This window comes from Cololabis saira, chromosome 23 (genome assembly GCF_033807715.1).
Source record: "Cololabis saira isolate AMF1-May2022 chromosome 23, fColSai1.1, whole genome shotgun sequence".
Lineage (NCBI taxonomy): Eukaryota > Metazoa > Chordata > Actinopteri > Beloniformes > Belonidae > Cololabis > Cololabis saira.
Window position 1 is genome coordinate 3804369 of NC_084609.1, and position 18458 is coordinate 3822826.

The 18458-nt window shown below is 42.6% G+C and overlaps 1 long non-coding RNA gene across 1 annotated transcript in view; it reads right to left on the bottom strand.

Annotated features, from left to right (window-relative positions):
• Positions 1-18458, bottom strand: part of LOC133424534 (uncharacterized) — a 103884-nt gene that overhangs the window by 13449 nt on the left and 71977 nt on the right. Inside the window, exon 4 of the long non-coding RNA XR_009770900.1 lies at positions 1525-1660. This is a non-coding gene — a long non-coding RNA (uncharacterized LOC133424534). The remainder of the gene's footprint in view (positions 1-1524; positions 1661-18458) is intronic.

An 18458-nucleotide genomic window follows, 5' to 3' on the forward strand; every position in this document is an offset into this window, starting at 1 on the left:
ACCAGCTGCAGGAAAGGATGTGGTTGGACTGATTTTCTGCTACAGCCTTCAGTGTTTGGAGTAAAACATGTCACAGATGTTCAGACTTTAGGAAACTGTACCACCTTAGGAAATGAATGAAAAGTCTCCTTTGGGCTCTGTAGTATCAGCACGGATCACGCACCCACATCAGAACCAGGTTCTTTTATTTGTCTTCTCCTTCTTTTAAGGTCACATTTTCAGTGTCCTACAAAAGATTCCTTTCTAAATATTACAAGCGTTTGCACGAGTGACGTGAAACGGTGGGAAAACAGTCGGACGGAAGCAAAACTACTGGGAAACCTCGGCTCCTGGCATTCATGTGGATGTTACTTTTACACATACGACATCCCGACACTGTTGCAGTCCCAGTTTAATCCCCATAGCAACAGCATCCTGTTGTGGGAAACTTCTCAGGTGAGGTTAAAGAACTGCAACAAAGGGGCTTGGAACGGCTTCCCAACTCCCCTGATCCCAATCCAATCCCAGATCCTGGAGATTCACTGGAACAAGCTCCTCTCAAGAAGGTCCTGGTCCCACAGGACGCCCCGACTCCTCGGCATCCCTAGAGGTCCCGGTCAGAGACCCTGGGGCTCACCAGAGGGGCTTGGACAACTTCAGGCCTAATGCTGGGGCGCATTTTGTAAATAGACTTCTACCAATGTGCTCTATTGCATCTGTTTAGGACGGGGCTCGGCAACCCGCGGCTCTAGAGCCACATGCGGCTCTTTAGCGCCGCCCTAGTGGCTCCTGGAGTTTTTCAAAAATGTTTTGACCTTTTTTTCTTTTTTTCTTCCTTTTTCCTTTCTAATCTCGACATTTCGACTTTTTTCTCAAAATTTAAACTTTTTTCTCGACATTTCGACTTTTTTCCCAAGATTTTACTTCAACATTAATCTTGACATTTCAATTTTTTTCTCGAAATTTCGACTTTTTTCTCGACATTTCGACTTTTTGACTTTTTTATTAAGATTGTACTTCAACATTAATCTTGACATTTCAACTTTTTTCTCGAAGTTTCGACTTTTTTGTCAACATTTCAACTTTTTTCTCGACATTTCGACTTTTTTCTCAACATTTCAACTTTTTTCTCGAAATTTTGACTTTTTTCTCGACATTTCGAATTTTTTCTCGACATTTCGACTTTTTTCTCGACATTTCGACTTTTTTCTCGAAGTGCATAATGAAGAAAAAATCTTCCCCCAGTTCTAACTAATATAGAAACATGCAGCATGTGTTGTCTTTATTCTAAGGCTTATACAAGACTTTTCATTTTTTGCAGCTCCAGACATATTAGTTTTTTGTGTTTTTGGTCCAATATGGCTCTAAAACATGTTGGGTTGCCGACCCCTGGTTTAGGATGTGGGATTATATTTACTAAAGCCACGCTCCATCTGTCATCACTGTTTGTCAGTAACTTGAAGCAAAGGGGGTTAAATCATGACCTTATATTCAGAAGCAGTAACAAGTAAGTTAAGGTAAATGCTTAAAGACAGATATGCATACCTGTTTAGCTTCGTTGACACACTGCAGGTAACGGGCTGCGATGTTGGAGCAGTTCAGGGTTTTCCCAGTGTTGTCTTTGTAGCATGCAAGGATCTGGCCCTGCAGGTCTGCACACACAGGAAACACCTCATACCTCCTGCAAGAGAGCACAAAGGGAGAAAAAAAAGTGTGAAAAAGGGGGAATATGGGGTTTAAGAGGAGAGGAGGAGAAATGTTTCAAACAAATGGCGGATGATTGACAATGACTGCGTTTCCATGCATCAATAACCCTTTTAAAACCTGAATATTAGCAATAACCCGGTTTTGCACGGCCATGTAAACACCAATAACCCCTTTGAATAACCCAAATTTGCCTGGGTTACTCCTTTTAAAACCCGAATATTGGGTCATGTAAACACCAAACGGAATATCCCCATCAAACGGAACAGGAATTTGTTTTCTGCACATGTTCTGTTCACAAGGAATCCTGGTCTTTTGAGTCCAGGAAGTTCTTATAAACACGGAGAAACCAAGACCAGGAGGAGACTAATCACTTCATAAATGTAATGAAGGATATGAACATTTCTGCATTTGTAGACGGTAGAAAGTACCGGGATAGCCAGATTTGAATTTGGATACAGGAAGAAGAAGCGGAAATGATGGTAATTGCATCATCACGTTCTCCGTGCGTCACTGGTTTGATCCAGATATCCCAAATGATTAATTACCATGTAAACGGAATATTCTGAATGTTTCAGTAACCGGAATATTAGCAATAACCCAAATTTTGACTGCATGTAAACGTAGTCAATGTGAATGTGAGATAAACAATTAAGAGGAATAGGCCTGTTGAAAAGATCGATTCTCTGATTTTAAATTGATTCTCATATTAATTCCTAAAAAATCGATTCATATGTCTAAAGATCTATTTAAAAAAAAAAAAAAAAAAAAAAAAAAAAAAATCATCATCATTACATTACAACTTTTGGTACTTTTTTGTTTATGCCCAAAAAAGGAATGTTTTGTTGGACACGAGGATAACTGGTTCCATGTTTTTGCCTTTAAATATGTTTAAAAGTATTATAATTGCATACATTGTCTATATTTCTTTGCTTTATATACTGTCTTGGAGTTACATTTGCATAAATGTTAAAAACCAAATTCTCATAAATGGGGAAAAATAAAAGCGACTTATTTCGTCCTGTTTGGTAATTCTGACCCACGATGTTTCTGTTTCAGTTCTATCAGCATTCTGGGAGCTGATTGGTCCTTACAGCATCATTAGCTGCAATACTTGCTGTTTAATCTCAATATAATACTAGTAGTAATATTTTGCATAACTACAGTCATATAATTCATGCAACAGCTCAAAAAAACGTTTTATTAACAGTAACCGAAATCAATATCGGAATCGGATCTAATCAAATCTTGATAATCGATTCTGAATCTTAAGAATCGGAATCGAATCGATTCTTGATATTTGAATCGATCCCCAGCCCTAAAGAGGAATATAGATGCATCGCTTGTTTTTAAAAGCACAAAAAGGCTCCATCTTTCTGTGGCGAGCTCGTATCATTAATGCCCACCGAGCTCTACCGTCGTCCACTATGTGCTGCAGCACGGCTCTTGTATTATAACTGTCATCCCGGCCCAGAACACCTGAGGCAACAATCAGCTTTACTGTATCTGCAGGGAGGAAGGTCAGAGGTCAGGCTGCTCTCTGCAGCAGCACAACAGCAAGGATGGATGATGTCCAAACAAAAAGAAAAGAAAAGGAGGAATCTGCACCGAGGGGGGGGTTTGGGGGTCGGTCGTGTCAAAGCACAACAGTACAGGAAGATGAAAGCATCGCCACATGATATGAATAATGAAGTAAAAGGATAAAATGACTGTTGAAGCAGTTGTACCCTATTGGAGAAGTAATCTCTTTTCCTCCGTGTCAGCAACAAAAAGTCCTTAAAAAGGTCTGGTACGGGAGGCACAAGTCCAGAACTGATTACTCAGTCGGCTGTTAGGTAATCAATACATTGATTAGCAATAGCTCCTCTCCGGCTTTCAAAGAATGGGCACAAAAAGGTGTGACAGCAGTGTGTACAGTATCTGAAGGTGGGAGGTTTCTAAGCTTTCAGGGTCTAAAGACAAAGTACAGTCTCAGAAACAAAGACTTTTATGGATATCTGCAGTTGAGAGGCTATTTTACACAGCAAAAACTCAAAATCTTAAGAATATTTGTCTTATTTCTAGTTAAAATGTCTCATTTTTAGTCAAAAAAATCTCATTACACTTAAAACGAGACTCATTACTGGAAAAAACAACAATTTTCACCTGTTTCAAGTAGATTTTCACTTGAAATAAGTAGAAAAATCTGCCAGTGGAACAAGATTTTTTTGCTTGTAATGAGAAGATAAATCTTGTCCCACTGGCAGATTTTTCTACTTATTTCAAGTGAAAATTTACTTGAAACAGGTGAAAATTTTCAAATAAGTTATTTTTTTGGTAATGACTCTTGTTTTAAGTAATGAGACATTTTAACTAGAAATAAGACAAATATTTCTGGTAAGATTTTAAGTTTTTGCATTGTGGCTCCATAGATGGAAGAACAGCCAAAACACACTGCAAAAACTCAAAATCTTACCAGGAATATTTGTCTTATTTCTAGTTAAAATGTATCATTTTTAGTCAAAAAAATCTCATTACACTCAAAACAAGAGTCATTACCAGAAAAATAACTTGTTATTTGACAATTTTCACCTGTTTCAAGTAAATTTTCATTTGAAATAAGCAAAAAAATCTTGTCCCACTGGCAGATTTTTCTACTTATGTTAAAGGAGCTTGAGGCCGGATTGTGGCAGGATTTATGAAAAAAATCCGTATACATTTTAAGTTTTCTAGTAATAATGTCAGATGAAGCGTTCCAAACCAAAAAGAATGTTTCCTCTAGTGTATTTCTCCGTTGCCTTGAACAGGCTGTGTGCTGCAAAATGTGCTGCAATTCAGTCCCGAATTTCTTGCGCTGGGCTGCAGATGTGACGTCACATGACGCTGCATGCACGTTCTCCCCGTTCTCCCGTGCCGGCTTCACTGTTGGCTGCAGTACCCCCAACGGCCGTCGTGGTGAAGGGTGGCGCTAGAGAGTCTCATTTCTTAAAAGGAGCCTCAAGCTCCTTTAAAACAAAAGTCATTACCAGAAAAATAACTTATTTGACAATTTTCACCTGTTTCAATTAAATTTTCACTTGAAATAAGTAGAAAAATCTGCCAGTGGAACAAGATTTTTTTGCTTTCTTTCTGAGTCTTGTTTTAAGTGTAATGAGATTTTTTTTACTTAAAAATGAGACATTTTAACTAGAAATAAGACAAATATTATTTTTAGGATTTTTAGTTTTTTGCAGTGTAGCCATGTTGAGTATTGATGGGTTTTAGATGTGATAACCAATTGATAGGTTTACCAATATTCCAGATGTTAAAAACAGTCCGAGCAGCCCTGACTGAGGCGGCTTTACTTTACATGGAAGATTCAGGGGTTGTTGTTGCAGCGAGCGAGCGGCTGCACTTCCACTTGTGCAAGTCCTTGGTTAATGTGAGCAGCAGCTGCTGCTAATTAAGCTGCTGGGCTCCAGATGATGGCATCCTAATGACGGAAGAAATACTAAACTTCAGTGTGTTTAAATGGGACTATTCTGGTTAAATATGTGCCAGAGTTGACTGCTTTATCCGGTCTTGGCGGGGGGGATGTCCCACCAGAGCCGGCGTCTAGGACGGCGTTAACTGCTTTTGTCCGTCCATTCACACGCCCCATAAAAATCCCAAACGACTATGCATGCACATGCCTATTGCTCTATTATGCTAATGTCAGTGTCATCGTTCTGCTCACATCAGTGCTCAGGACACTCCATCTGCCTCGGGGGGCAAAGACAAAGATCTTGCCCGTCAGCAACTCTGGCCACGTTAAGAATACTTCGGGGGGGTGGAAACCTTGCCCCTGTAGTCACAATCAGATGTTTGATTTGCATTGTGGAGGGAGAAATGACCCCCTGTTGGATGCAGAGCAGGGGATCTCTTGTACGCGTCATTACCCGGGGTGCGATGCTGCAGGACGCCGTTGGAGCGGAGACGCGTACAAATGTGCATCAGCACATCGGTCGAAGTCGTTAGCAGCTTTACGGGGATGCAAAGATCTGCAGGACGCCCGTCAGTGGAGGTTAGTAGGGATTCATGGCCATGAGAGCCTGCCCTCACACTTTCCCCAACTTTGACAGCAATATTAATTAATAAACAATATATTTTGCTCATACACTGCAAAAACTCAAAATCTTAACTAAGAATATTTGTCTCATTTCTAGACCAAAAAAATCTCATTACACTTAAAACAAGACTCATCACTGGAAAAAAAAAACAATTTTCACCTGTTTCAAGTAGATTTTCACTTGAAATAAGTAGAAAAATCTGCCAGTGGAACAAGATTTTTTTGCTTGTAATGAGAAGATAAATCTTGTCCCACTGGCAGATTTTCCTACTTATACTTATTCAAATCAAGTCAATCGCTCCATTGGCTACCCGTAAAATTCAGAATCCAATTTAAAATTGTATTACTTGCGTATAAAGCCCAAAATGGCTTAGCTCCGCATTATTTGCAAGACCTGATAGTGCCTTATGTTCCTGGCAGAGCTCTCCGCTCTCAGAGTGCAGGTTTACTCGTAGTTCCTAGAGTATCTAAATGTAGATTTGGAGGGCGGGCGTTCTGCTATCAGGCACCATTACTATGGAACCAACTTCCAATCTGGGTTAAGGAGGCTGACACCACCTCCACCTTTAAAACTAAACTTAAAACCTTTCTGTTTAGTAAAGCCTATAGTTAGTGTTTAGTAAACCTCTAGCTGGTGTTGGTAAATCTCTAGGTAGTGTAAACTCTAGTCTGTTAGAGTCAATATTCAAAGTTGCAGCTATAGAACAAGACTATAATACTTAGTCTCAAATATAGGTTCGTGGTAGATATGCTGCTATAGGCTTATGCTGCAGGGGGTCACCGACATGATCCGCTGGGCGGTGCCTCTCACCCTTCTTCTCCTCTCCTCTTCCATTCCTCTCTTCTCCATTACCATTTTTATTTATTATAAATATCTCATAGCTATCATTTTTGTCCATCATTCCTGTAGTTTCTTGTGCTGGCCCCCCTTTTTTCTCTTTTGTGCATGTTTGCAGGCCGGAGCTTCGGGAGCTGCATGCTGGCCTGCGGCCCCGGTCCCACCCTCCCCCCCTATGAGCCTGGTCCTGCTCCAGGTTTCTTCCCTCCTAAAGGGGAGTTTTTCCTTTGCCACTGTTTGGCTTAAGGTTTTTCTCCCACTAGGGGAGTTTTTACCTGCCATTGTTTATGTAATAATTGCTCGGGGGTTCATGTTCATGTTCTGGGTCTCTGGAAAGCGTCTAGAGACATCTGTTGTATTAGACGCTATACAAATACAATTGAATTCAAGTGAAAATGTACTTGAAACAGGTGAAAATTGTCAAATAACAAGTTATTTTTCTGGTAATGACTCTTGTTTTAAGTGTATTGAGATTTTTTGACTAAAAATGAGACATTTTAATAGAAATAAGACAAATATTCCTGGTAAGATTTTGAGTTTGTGCAGTGTACTGAGCGTTGTTGGAGCAGGATGAAGGAGTTTTTCCATGATACAAACTGTCTCGTTGTCACACTGAAACTACAGTAGCTCGCGGCTACAGCAGACATCCTGCCAGAGGAGACTAAAAGGTTAAAGGAAGCAGTGATGGAAGACAAACCGAGAGCGTGACCAAGCAAAGTGACCGAACGAGGCTGAATCTTGGACCGTGTTGTAAAAGCTTTCTGACATTTCCGTGTGATGCTTTTTTTAAAAAAAATCACAAACTAAAAACACAAACTCAGAGAGAGGCCAAGCAGCTGGACTGATCACAGCAACACTTCACGGCTCAGGCCAATTCCAATCTTTATGCTAAGCTAAGCAAACCTGCTGCTGGCAATAATTTTTTATCTTTAGAGAGTGGACGTGAGAGTGGTGTAAATCTCCTCAACTACCCGTCTGCAATTGAGTGGTTAAGTTTTCTCCCAAGAGTGCCAGATTATTTCTCCAAATTTGGTTGATTATATCCATCGATACAAAGAAACATCTTAGTTAGTAAAAGCAGTTTAATCTAAATGGGTGAATACTTTACAGAGGATATTTTAATATAATAGACGTTGATATATTTAGATCATCATTATATGATTTAAAAAAATCGTCTCTAAAGTAGAAGAAGACACTTGAATTAACTGGAATATTTGAGATTAATTTTGCTGCTCAACTTCATTTTTTTGACAGATTTCTTCTTTAAAATGGAAGCCCGTTCACATGACAACAGTATCATCAATCAGAGGGTTGTATCGGGTGCTCACATGTCTAAAACATTTTTTTCTCCAATAAAGATTAAAAGTGCATGCAGGGACTCGCTCTCTTTGGGCTCGTATCTGCAGAATTTAGCAGAGTTAACGTTGGTTTTCTCCATGTCCATGTCGATGTTTGAGCATGTGCTGTGGTCATGTGCAGATAAATAAATGAAGTGCATTTCATCTAACAGCCTGTCCTAACTGAAAGCGTTATGGGCCCCCACGTTATTTTGATTGACAGCTGAAACTCGCTTTTTTAAAAGGCGTTTCCGCGTTTCACCAACGCAGACCCTACGGCGTAGGTTACGCGGCGACACGCAATGAACGGTGCGCGTCGCCGCGTACCCTACGCCGTCGATTTGACGCGGACCATAAATCAGCCTTTACTCGCCGCACTACCCGCCCGTGCGCTCCTGAAAGAAACTCCTAAAATAACTCCTAAAAGAGTAAAGAGACAAGTAAAAGATGGGTGATTACTTGTAATCTTCCTACGTTTGTACTTTCTAAACAGAAAACAAGCTTGATTTTGTGATATTTAAATGTTCTTCTATTTTCTTCCTGTCACTCGCGTTGAAAGCCGGTTGAAAGCGCTGTAGGAAACAGTCATGATGAGGAACGGCTGATCCAGTTAGTTGAAATGAGAAGTTATCTCTATGATTCCTCCTCATTTCACTACAAAAACCTCAATAAAGTGGCAGAAAGAAATATTATCTTATTATTATATATTATCTTATTATTATATCTTATTATCTTATCAGAACCTTCCAGCTCCCTGGCCATCTCCCTCCAGCCAGCTGCCATTTTATTGAGGTTCTTGTATTGAAATGACCGTTTCCTACAGCGCTTTCAACCGGCTTTCAACGCGAGCCACAGGAAGGAAATGTTCAGCTCAAAACGGCGCGACGCGGTGCGTCGCTCGCAGCCAGTTAGGACACTCCCATAGAAAATAAAGCAATGGAATTGTTTTTGTCGCTGACGCTCGCTCACATCGCATGCAGTTATGACACGGTGTTATAGACAACAAACACTGCACCAAGAACTGCAGTGGGTTTTTTTTTTCAGTCAAGTGAGCTAAAGATAAAGTCTCTCATTCAAAAAATTTCCAACATTCCAAGATCTCCAGCATGCGCTGAATAACGGCCGACACTCAGACCTCGACGCTGAGCCGCTGGGGGCTGAGAAGCCTCTGCATTCGTGGATCTATTAGGGCCAGATTCATCCATTTGCCAGGAGGCATGACAAGGCCCTGGCTCCGCGTCGCGCTACTGAACGATGACGGCCGCGCCGTCAGAACTCACTGCCATCCCGGTTCCTATGGATCCTGGCGCTCGTTTATTACCGCCTATGGGCATCTACAGGAACGAGAGGAGCCACAAACACCCGCTAATTACTTTCGTAAGCGTGCACTTTTAATGCCAGGTGCATCCTGCTGATACAAACCACAGTGTTTATCACCAGTAATGGCCTCAGAGAGAGAGAGAGGGAGAGAGGGAGGCAGACGGGGAAAAGGAGGGATGGCAGAAATGAAGAGCATTCCTTGATGAGGACCTAAACAGTGGTACTTCTATTTTTGCTTGCTCCCTGGATCTCTGTGAGGGGAAGGGGATGAGAAGGTGGCTGAGTTAATCATAGAGACAATAACACTGTCACACTCTGTGGCGGAACCCTGCATCCTCTATCATCTGTCATTAAGATTAACATTAAGTTCACGCTGCCACGGAGCCGGTAAAGGATGAGTATAACCTCCCTCCCTTTCTCCCCTCCTCACTTTTACACTAAGTGACCTCACGTCATTTACCATCGTGTGACTGCTGTGGTGTTAAGCAAGCGAAAACACGTCGCGTTATGAAAACGCAATGAACCAAAGTTGTAATGCTCCCTCTCTTTTTACCTGTTTGCACATGAAAATTCATTTTGTCTCTTTTTTTTAAGGTTAGGAAGACAACGAACTAAGTAGATTACAGCAAATAATGCAGAAGTTTCTTTATTTCATTCAAAAATAGATAAGTGCAACTAAACAGACATGCCTTTCGTACGGAAGAGTATTAGGGCCAGGCAGGAGAAAAATAAAAATAATATTTTATTAGGGGCAGGCAGGATAAAAATAAAAATAATATTTTATTAGGGCCAGGCAGGAGAAAAATAAAAATAATATTTTATTAGGGCCTGGCAGGAGAAAAATAAAAATAATATTTTAGGAGAGAAAGATTTTTTTTTCATTATGCACTTCGAGAAAAAGTCGAAATGTTGAGAAAAAAGTCGAAAAGTCGAGATTAATGTTGAAGTAGAATTTCAAGAAAAAAGTCGAAATGTCGAGAAAAAAGACGAAATGCAGAGAAAAATCGAAATTTTAAGAAAAAAGTTGAAATGTGGAGAAAAAAGTCAAAAAGTCTTGATTAATGTTGAAGTACAATTCCGAGAAAAAAAGTCGAAATTTCGAGAAAAAAGTCAAAATGTTGAGAAAAAAGACGAAATGCCGAGAAAAAAGACGAAATGCCGAGAAAAAAGTCAGTGTTGAGAAAAAAGTAGAAATTTTAAGAAAAAAGTCAAAATGTTGAGAAAAAAGTCGAAATGTTGAGAAAAAGGTCGAAATGTTAAGAAAAAAGTCGAAATTTTAAGAAAAAAGTCGAAATGTTGAGAAAAAAGTAGAAATTTTAAGAAAAAAGTCAAAATGTTGAGAAAAAAGGCGAAATTTTGACTTTATTCACGAAATTTCGACTTTTTTCTCAAAATTGTATTTCAACATTAATCTCGACATTTCGTCTTTTTTCTCGAAGTGCACAATAAAAAAAAATCTTCCACTCTCAAATTTTTTTTCTCTTGCCTGGCCCTTATACTCTTCCGTACTTTTGTTACTTGCCTCAGGTAATGTTCAATTTTTTACCCCTGTTATAAAAAACAAACTTCAGTCATCCTTCACAGTTGCAGGCGAGCTGGGGGGCGTTGTGTAACTGCACTGATGTCCGTTAAAAAATTATTCCGAAAGAGAAAAAGACACACATTTGTGTTGGAAACACAGCAATGTAAAGAAATGTCAGGAGACGACAGAGTCTGGGAGTTAAACTCTGCAAAGTCGGCTTACAGCCGATTCTGCAACTGCAGGAGTTTGAAGCTTTCATTATTTTAATTAAAAAAAACAAAACCCAACAACTATGAATCATCCGGTTCTCGTGTAAGCTAAGTAGGAAGGTATTCATAAACAAGGACGGCGGATCAAATTCCCAAAGGAGAATTCTCAGTTTAATTGTGTTTACACGATGAAAGGGAAATGAAGGAAAGGGTGAAGGCCAGGGGCGCGTTCACAGTTCCTTACTTCCCTCACTGGTTTGCTTTCAATGTAACTTTGGTACTTTTTGACAAGGTTACCGTCTCTCGGGAGACTGATTAAACAAACCGTAAGATCATAATTAAGACTAAATGATCACGCATTTGTTTAACTTGCAGTTCCAACAAATGCAACTAACAGAGGATGAATGATGAATGTTTAGAAAAAGCTTTTGTTTCCAAAAAACAGACTTTGATTCTATTAGCACGAGTCCAGAGTTCAACACATGGTCGGGGGGGGTTGAGATCCTGCTGGTCCTCCAGACGGTAGACGTTTCAAAAATATCTGGAGGGCGAACGGGGAGGGCTTTCACCTAATCCTCCCTGCAGTTTTACCCAGATTAAGTTTGGTCTGTGGGTGCAGCATTACCAAGGTTAAAGAGTCGTTGTGTTCATCGTCTTGGCCTCGCAGCTTCCTAACTCTTTTAGATGACGAGTTGCGAGCCCTGTGACATATTTCTTTTTTTGTATAGATATATTGATTGAGGGCAATAAAAGAATAAGTTTTACAATAACAATACCAATATTTCCCCCGTTTTTTTTGTTTAATTATTGTTATGAAAAGTAATTTATTTACTTTTCATAACAATAATTAAACAAAAATAAATAAATAATAATAATAAGAGAAAAAAATATATAAAAATAAAAACAAATATTTATTAAGTTTTCATAACAATAATTAAACAAAAATAAATAAATAATAATAATAAGAGAAAGAAATATATAAAAAATAAAAATATAAATATGTATTAACTTTTCATAACAATAATTAAACAAAAATAAATAAATAATAATACTAATAATACTAATAATAATAAGAGAAAAATATATTAAAAAAATATAAATATAAATAAATAAATAAATAAATAAATAAATAAATACATAAATAAATAAATAAATAAATAAAAACAACACACCCCTCTCCCCTTCCCTCCCTCATATGGTCAATAGATTACATCATTCAAAATCCTTTAGTTTCCTTTCACATATGCATATCAATACCGGAGCAAATGAATGACTGACATATCATCTTCTGAGGTTGCTCAAGTTAAAATATTTTGAAAAGCAAGAGCATGGAAATGCATTTAGAATTCATCAAAAACAATCAATAATCAGGAAAACCTATTTTTTTTCCAATAATAAATCCCTGCTGGTTTGATAATCGTGCAAGCTATGCACAATTACGCATTTAAAAGCTATCATGCTACAACAAACGTGTCGACAAACATAAATCAAAAGGTAAATAATCCAATAAAAGTCCCACATCCTCCTACTTTCTCTATTATTCTCAATTTTTCATCATCTAAAGTATATCCTGTCTTTATTTCAATCTCCTTTATTCCCTTCTCCAATCCCAGGAGCTTCAAGAGATATTTAATAAACTCCTCGTGGTAGGAGACACTGAAATAAATAGAGACATCTAACCACACACAGTTGGTTATTATTTGCACTACGTGAGTTTAAGTGTGCGCGCTGCACTCCTTTACCCCCGAGACAGTAAATCTGAGCAGTCATATAGGGGTCTCGACTCGCTGCCATCAGTAGCAGTAAAGGTCTCCATAACAACCCCTCATCCAACCCAACTCCCCAACACAAACACAAGCCCCCGCAGCCCTGATTCACCGATACAGGAGAGACCGAAACGGCGGCGCGGGGTTGGTCCAGAGATCTGCGTTACCGTTTCTCAGCTGAGTCATAAATCAAAAAGAAGAGAGTTAAGCAACAAAGAAGTGAAAGAGGAAAGGGGCAGCGAGGGGTGAGGGCAATCCACTGAGAAATACAAGTAAAGTGAGGCTGAAAGAGAGAATTGTGTTTAAGAAACTTTGCAAAAGAAGTCAGATTTCAGGACTTCTTCCTTTTCTGTTTAATTGACCACCTTTATATTTTTGCACTTCTTTCTTGCCAAAGTTTTGGTTACAAATGAGCCTGAAGGGCTGAAATCATACAACTTAATGGTAATAATAATGATGCATTCTATTTTTAAGGCACTCTTCATCCAAAAATCTCAGAGTGCCACAGAGCCAGTACATAGTTAAAACTAACAATAATAAGTCATAAAACTCACTTAAAAACACCTTCTTGAATAAAAAGGTTCACACGGAATAAAATGGAGATGATCAGCTGCCCACGCCTTCAAACGGCCGTCTACTGCTTCAGCGTGTCCTATATCACCCCGTCCTCCTCGCTCCTCGCCCCGTGCTCGCTCCGCTCCTCGCCCCGCGGCCTCTCGCTCCTCGCCCCGGCCTCTCGCTCCTCGCCCCGGCCTCTCGCTCCTCGCTCCGGCCTCTCGCTCCTTGCCCCGTGCTCGCTCGCTCCTCGCCCCGGCCTCTCACTCCTTGCCCCGGCCTCTCACTCCTTGCCCCCAGCTCCTCGCCCCGCGCCCTCTCGCTCCTCGCCCCGGCCTCTCGCTCCTCGCCCCGGCCTTTCGCTCCTCGCCCCGCGCCCTCTTGCTCCTCGCCCCGCGCCCTCTTGCTCCTCGCCCCGCGCCCTCTTCGCTCCTCGCCCTGGCCTCTCGCTCCTCGCCCCCGCTCCTCGCCCCGCGCCCTCTTGCTCCTCGCCCTGCGCCCTCTCGCTCCGGCCTCTCGCTCCTCGCCCCGCGCCCTCTCGCTCCTCGCCCACGCTCCTCGCCCCGCGCCCTCTCGCTCCTCGCCCCGTACTCTCTCGCTCCTCGCCCCGTACTCTCTCGCTCCTCGCCCCGTACTCTCTCGCTCCTCGCCCCGTACTCTCATCGCTCCTCGCCCCGTACTCTCTCGCTCTCGCCCCGTCCTCTCGCTCCTCGCCCCCGGCCTCTCGCTCCTCGCCCCGTACTCTCTCGCTCCTCGCCCCGTACTCTCTCGCTCCTCGCCCCGTACCCGCTCGCTCCTCGCCCCGTACTCTCTCGCTCCTCGCCCCGTACTCTCTCGCTCCTCGCCCCGTACTCTCTCGCTCCTCGCCCCGTACCCGCTCGCTCCTCGCCCCGTACCCGCTCGCTCCTCGCCCCGTACCCGCTCGCTCCTCGCCCCGTACTCTCTCGCTCCTCGCCCAGTGCTCTCTCGCTCCTCGCCCCGTACTCTCTCGCTCCTCGCCCCGTACTCTCTCGCTCCTCGCCCCGTACTCTCTCGCTCCTCGCCCCGTACTCTCTCGCTCCTCGCCCCGTACTCTCTCGCTCCTCGCCCCGGCCTCTCGCTCCTCGCCCCGTCCTCTCGCTCCTCGCCCCTGGCCTCTCGCTCCTCGCTCCGGCCTCTCGCTCCTCGCCCTGGCCTCTCGCTCCTCGCCCCCGTACTCTCTCGCTCCTCGCCCCGGCCTCTCGCTCCTCGCCCCGTACTCTCTCGCTCCTCGCCCCGGCCTCCTCGCTCCTCGCCCCGGCCTCTCGCTTCTCGCCCTGGCCTCTCGCTCCTCGCCCTCTCGCCCTCTCGCTCCTTGCCCCGGCCTCTCGCTCCTCGCCCCGCGCCCTCTTGCTCCTCGTCCCGCACCCCCTCGCCCTCTCGCCCTCTCGCCCTCTCGCCCCACGCCCTCTCACTCCTCGCCCCGCGCCCTCTCGCCCCGCACTCTCAATCCTCACCCCGGCCTCTCACTCCTCACCCCGTACTCTCAATCCTCACCCCGGCCTCTCACTCCTCTCAGCTCTGCCACATCTCCACGGAGGTGACATGTCCTGATGGCTTTATGGCGAATCCTGCATTTTTCCAGAGGATCACACAGACTGGGATATAACGAGATTGATGTCTGGGTTTCACATAATATAGATGTGTTACGCCAATAAGCCTGTGTGAAGAAGGCTGAGAGTCCATTTTTTCAAGGAAACATACATCATCCACGACGACCGTCTGCTGAAAAACCAGACGAAGAGAGGAAACTCAGAGATTTCTAGTGTCTCGTAATGACGCCTGCTTCAATAACTGAACAAAAGGTGAGGCGGCGAGGAGCAGAGAGGGACACGTGGGTTTGTTTACCGATGGGACTCACTGGATGGTATTAAAAGTCTCATCGTGGGCATAAACAAGATTACACCCTTGAGAATCTATATAGCAGGGCTGAACAATTGATCAAATTTAAATTGCAAGCCTGAAATAGTAAATCACAAAGGCTGCAATTATACATTATGCAACTGCAGCTGAAGGTTAAGTTACTCGCTGGTTTTATGGTCACAATGTCCTCCTTAAGTGTCATTAATGCCCAGCAATGAGAAATACCCTTATTTCTGCGTACTAGTCATGTCAACCAATTAAAAGCACATTGCTGGTCATAGTCATGTGTTGTTCTGCTATTTTTTTTGTTTCAGTATTTTCCTTTTTATGGTAGGGGGTGCTTTAGCCAGATGCATCCTCTATTTAGGGCCCGAGCACTTAGGGCCCGAGCACTGACAGTGCGAAGGCCCTATTGCATCTGTAGGAATTTATATTTTCCTCGTTTTTATTTTTCCAACGAAATGAGGGTCTTTTTTGCCCCTAAACGTGCCCCAAAAGTCACCAAATTTTGCACGCAAGCCAGGCCTGGTGAAAAATTTGATATTTAATGGTTTGCATTAATGGGCGTGGCCTAATGGCTGAACAGCGCCCCCTAGAAAACTTTGTACCTCAAGCCCCACAATACGGTTTGACGTACATGCACGAAAATCGCTGCACACCTGTATCATGTCGCAACTTAAAGAAAAGTCTCTTGGCACCATGGCTGAAACCCAACAGGAAGTCGGCCATTTTGAATTAATCGTGTAATTTAGGCGCAATTTATGGCATTTCTTCGGCCGTTTCTTCGCCCGAAACCGTAACGTGCACCCAGTTATGTTATACATCGAAATGTGCGTCCCCATCCTGCGACGATGGGCATTACTTTTCTCAGTCAAAAGCGTTACTGTGGCGATGATAGATGCCGAAAAGCGCGCCCCCCCTTCATCTGGTTGGTCCATATTTGATAGTTATGATATTCTGCAACAACTTTTGAATGGTTTGACATAAAGACTCGTGGATGGTGCCATCGGACATGGTTTTGAGTCCTTGAACATAATTGGTGTGAATTAGCCCCGCTCCTTATTCTGATTGATTGGTTCCTTTTTTCTGCCATAACTTTTGAATGGTGTGATATAAAGAGTCGTGGGTGGTGTCATCGGACTTAGTTTTGAGTCCTTGAATTTTATTGGTGAAAATTGCACGCGCGAGGGCCCATTCATCGCTGCTTGCAGCTTTAATTATTTATTTAAATCTTAGGTGCCAACATCTGACGGATCCATTGTCTGTTGAATCTGCTTCCATGTTTCTATTTATCTATTTTATCTATTGTCTCTTTGCTTTTTTCTGCTCTTTTACTTATTTTTTCTTTTTCTATACTAATTTTATGTACTATTCCATCAACCTGCCCAGGGACTACAGGTGGAAAATAGCAAGTTGCTAGAACCTGGACAATGCATATTCTCTTGTACGAGATTAATGTCTTATTGTGCACTGTCCCCGTTTTGAAATAAAGAAATTACAAAATTTCATGAGCTGAATATATCTGGATGAACATTTTACAGAAAATGTGTCGGTCTATCTGCGACTCGGAACGCGTTCTGGTCACGTGGCTCCCAAACTCAAAACAAAGCCAGGAAAAAACGTTTATTTTAGTTTATCATTTTTTAAAAGAGAAACGCTGGTATGAAAATTTCCCCTGGGTCTTTCCAATTTTTTTGTACTTGATAAAAAAAAAGAATAAAAAAGGGTGAGAGCACTCTTAAAGGATATTACCCGTGAACCTCGTAAGCCTCCGTTCAAGTCTGGCTGAGAGCTTTCATCAAGTTCCTCCGCTATTTCCTGTAATTCTTCTAATAAAGTCCCTAAAATGCCTTCAAAATTAAAAAGATTACCATCCTGAAGCCGGGGGTAATCTAAACTAAAGTGCTTCACAAAGCCACCGTGTCAAACGCTGTTCATTTAGCCTTTTAATAAGCTGAGAACACTTCTGCAGGTGAGTTTGATTTAGAAGATTTACTGGATTTTAATTTTAAAAGAATGCTCCTATTCCTAGAGAAACCTGTTTTGCTCGGCTGTAATAAGAACAAAAAGCTGCTAAAAGAATTCTAATTAATTTTATGGTCCAATTAAGTCAGCTCTGACGCAACAAATCACGTGAATCTTCTTTTTCCCTTAAACATCCCAGACCTTTAAATCTCCATCAACAGTATGAAGTTCCCTCACCCATCACGGATTCAAATCACCGCATCGTCTATAAATCTTCCTTCCTTCCTTCCTTCCTTCCTTCCTTCCTTCCTTCCTTCCTTCCTTCCTTCCTTCCTTCCTTCCTTCCTTCCTTCCTTCCTTCCTTCCTTCCTTCCTTCCTTCCTTCCTTCCTTCCTTCCTTCCTTTCTTTCTTTCTTCTGGCTCCTTCCTTCCTTCCTTCTTTCTGGCTCCTTCCTTCCTTCCTTCCTTCCTTTCTTTCTGGCTCCTTCCTTCCTTCCTTCCTTCCTTCCTTCCTTCCTTCCTTCCTTCCTTCCTTCCTTCCTTCCTTCCTTCCTTCCTTCCTTCCTTCCTTCCTTCCTTCCTTCCTTCCTTCCTTCCTTCCTTCCTTTCTGGCTCCTTCCTTCCTTCCTTTCTGGCTCCTTCCTTCCTTCCTTTCTGGCTCCTTCCTTCCTTCCTTCCTTCCTGGCTCCTTCCTTCCTTCCTTCCTGGCTCCTTCCTTCCTTCCTTCCTTCCTTCCTTCCTTTCTGGCTCCTTCCTTCCTTCCTTCCTTCCTTCCTTCCTTCCTTCCTTCCTTCCTTCCTTCCTTCCTTCCTTCCTTCCTTTCTGGCTCCTTCCTTCCTTCCTTTCTGGCTCCTTCCTTCCTTTCTGGCTCCTTCCTTCCTTCCTTTCTGGCTCCTTCCTTCCTTCCTTCCTTTCTGGCTCCTTCCTTCCTTCCTTCCTTCCTGGCTCCTTCCTTCCTTCCTTCCTTCCTTCCTTCCTTCCTTCCTTCCTTCCTTCCTTCCTTCCTTCCTTCCTTCCTTCCTTCCTTCCTTCCTTCCTTCCTTCCTTCCTTCCTTCCTTCTTCCTTCCTTCCTTCCTTCCTTCCTTCCTTCCTTTCTTTCTGGCTCCTTCCTTCCTTCTTTCCTTTCTTTCTGGCTCCTTCCTTCCTTCCTTCCTTCCTTCCTTCCTTCCTTCCTTCCTTCCTTCCTTCCTTCCTTCCTTCCTTCCTTCCTTCCTTCCTTCCTTTCTTTCTTTCTTTCTGGCTCCTTCCTTCCTTCCTTCCTTTCTTTCTGGCTCCTTCCTTCCTTCCTTCCTTCCTTCCTTCCTTCCTTCCTTCC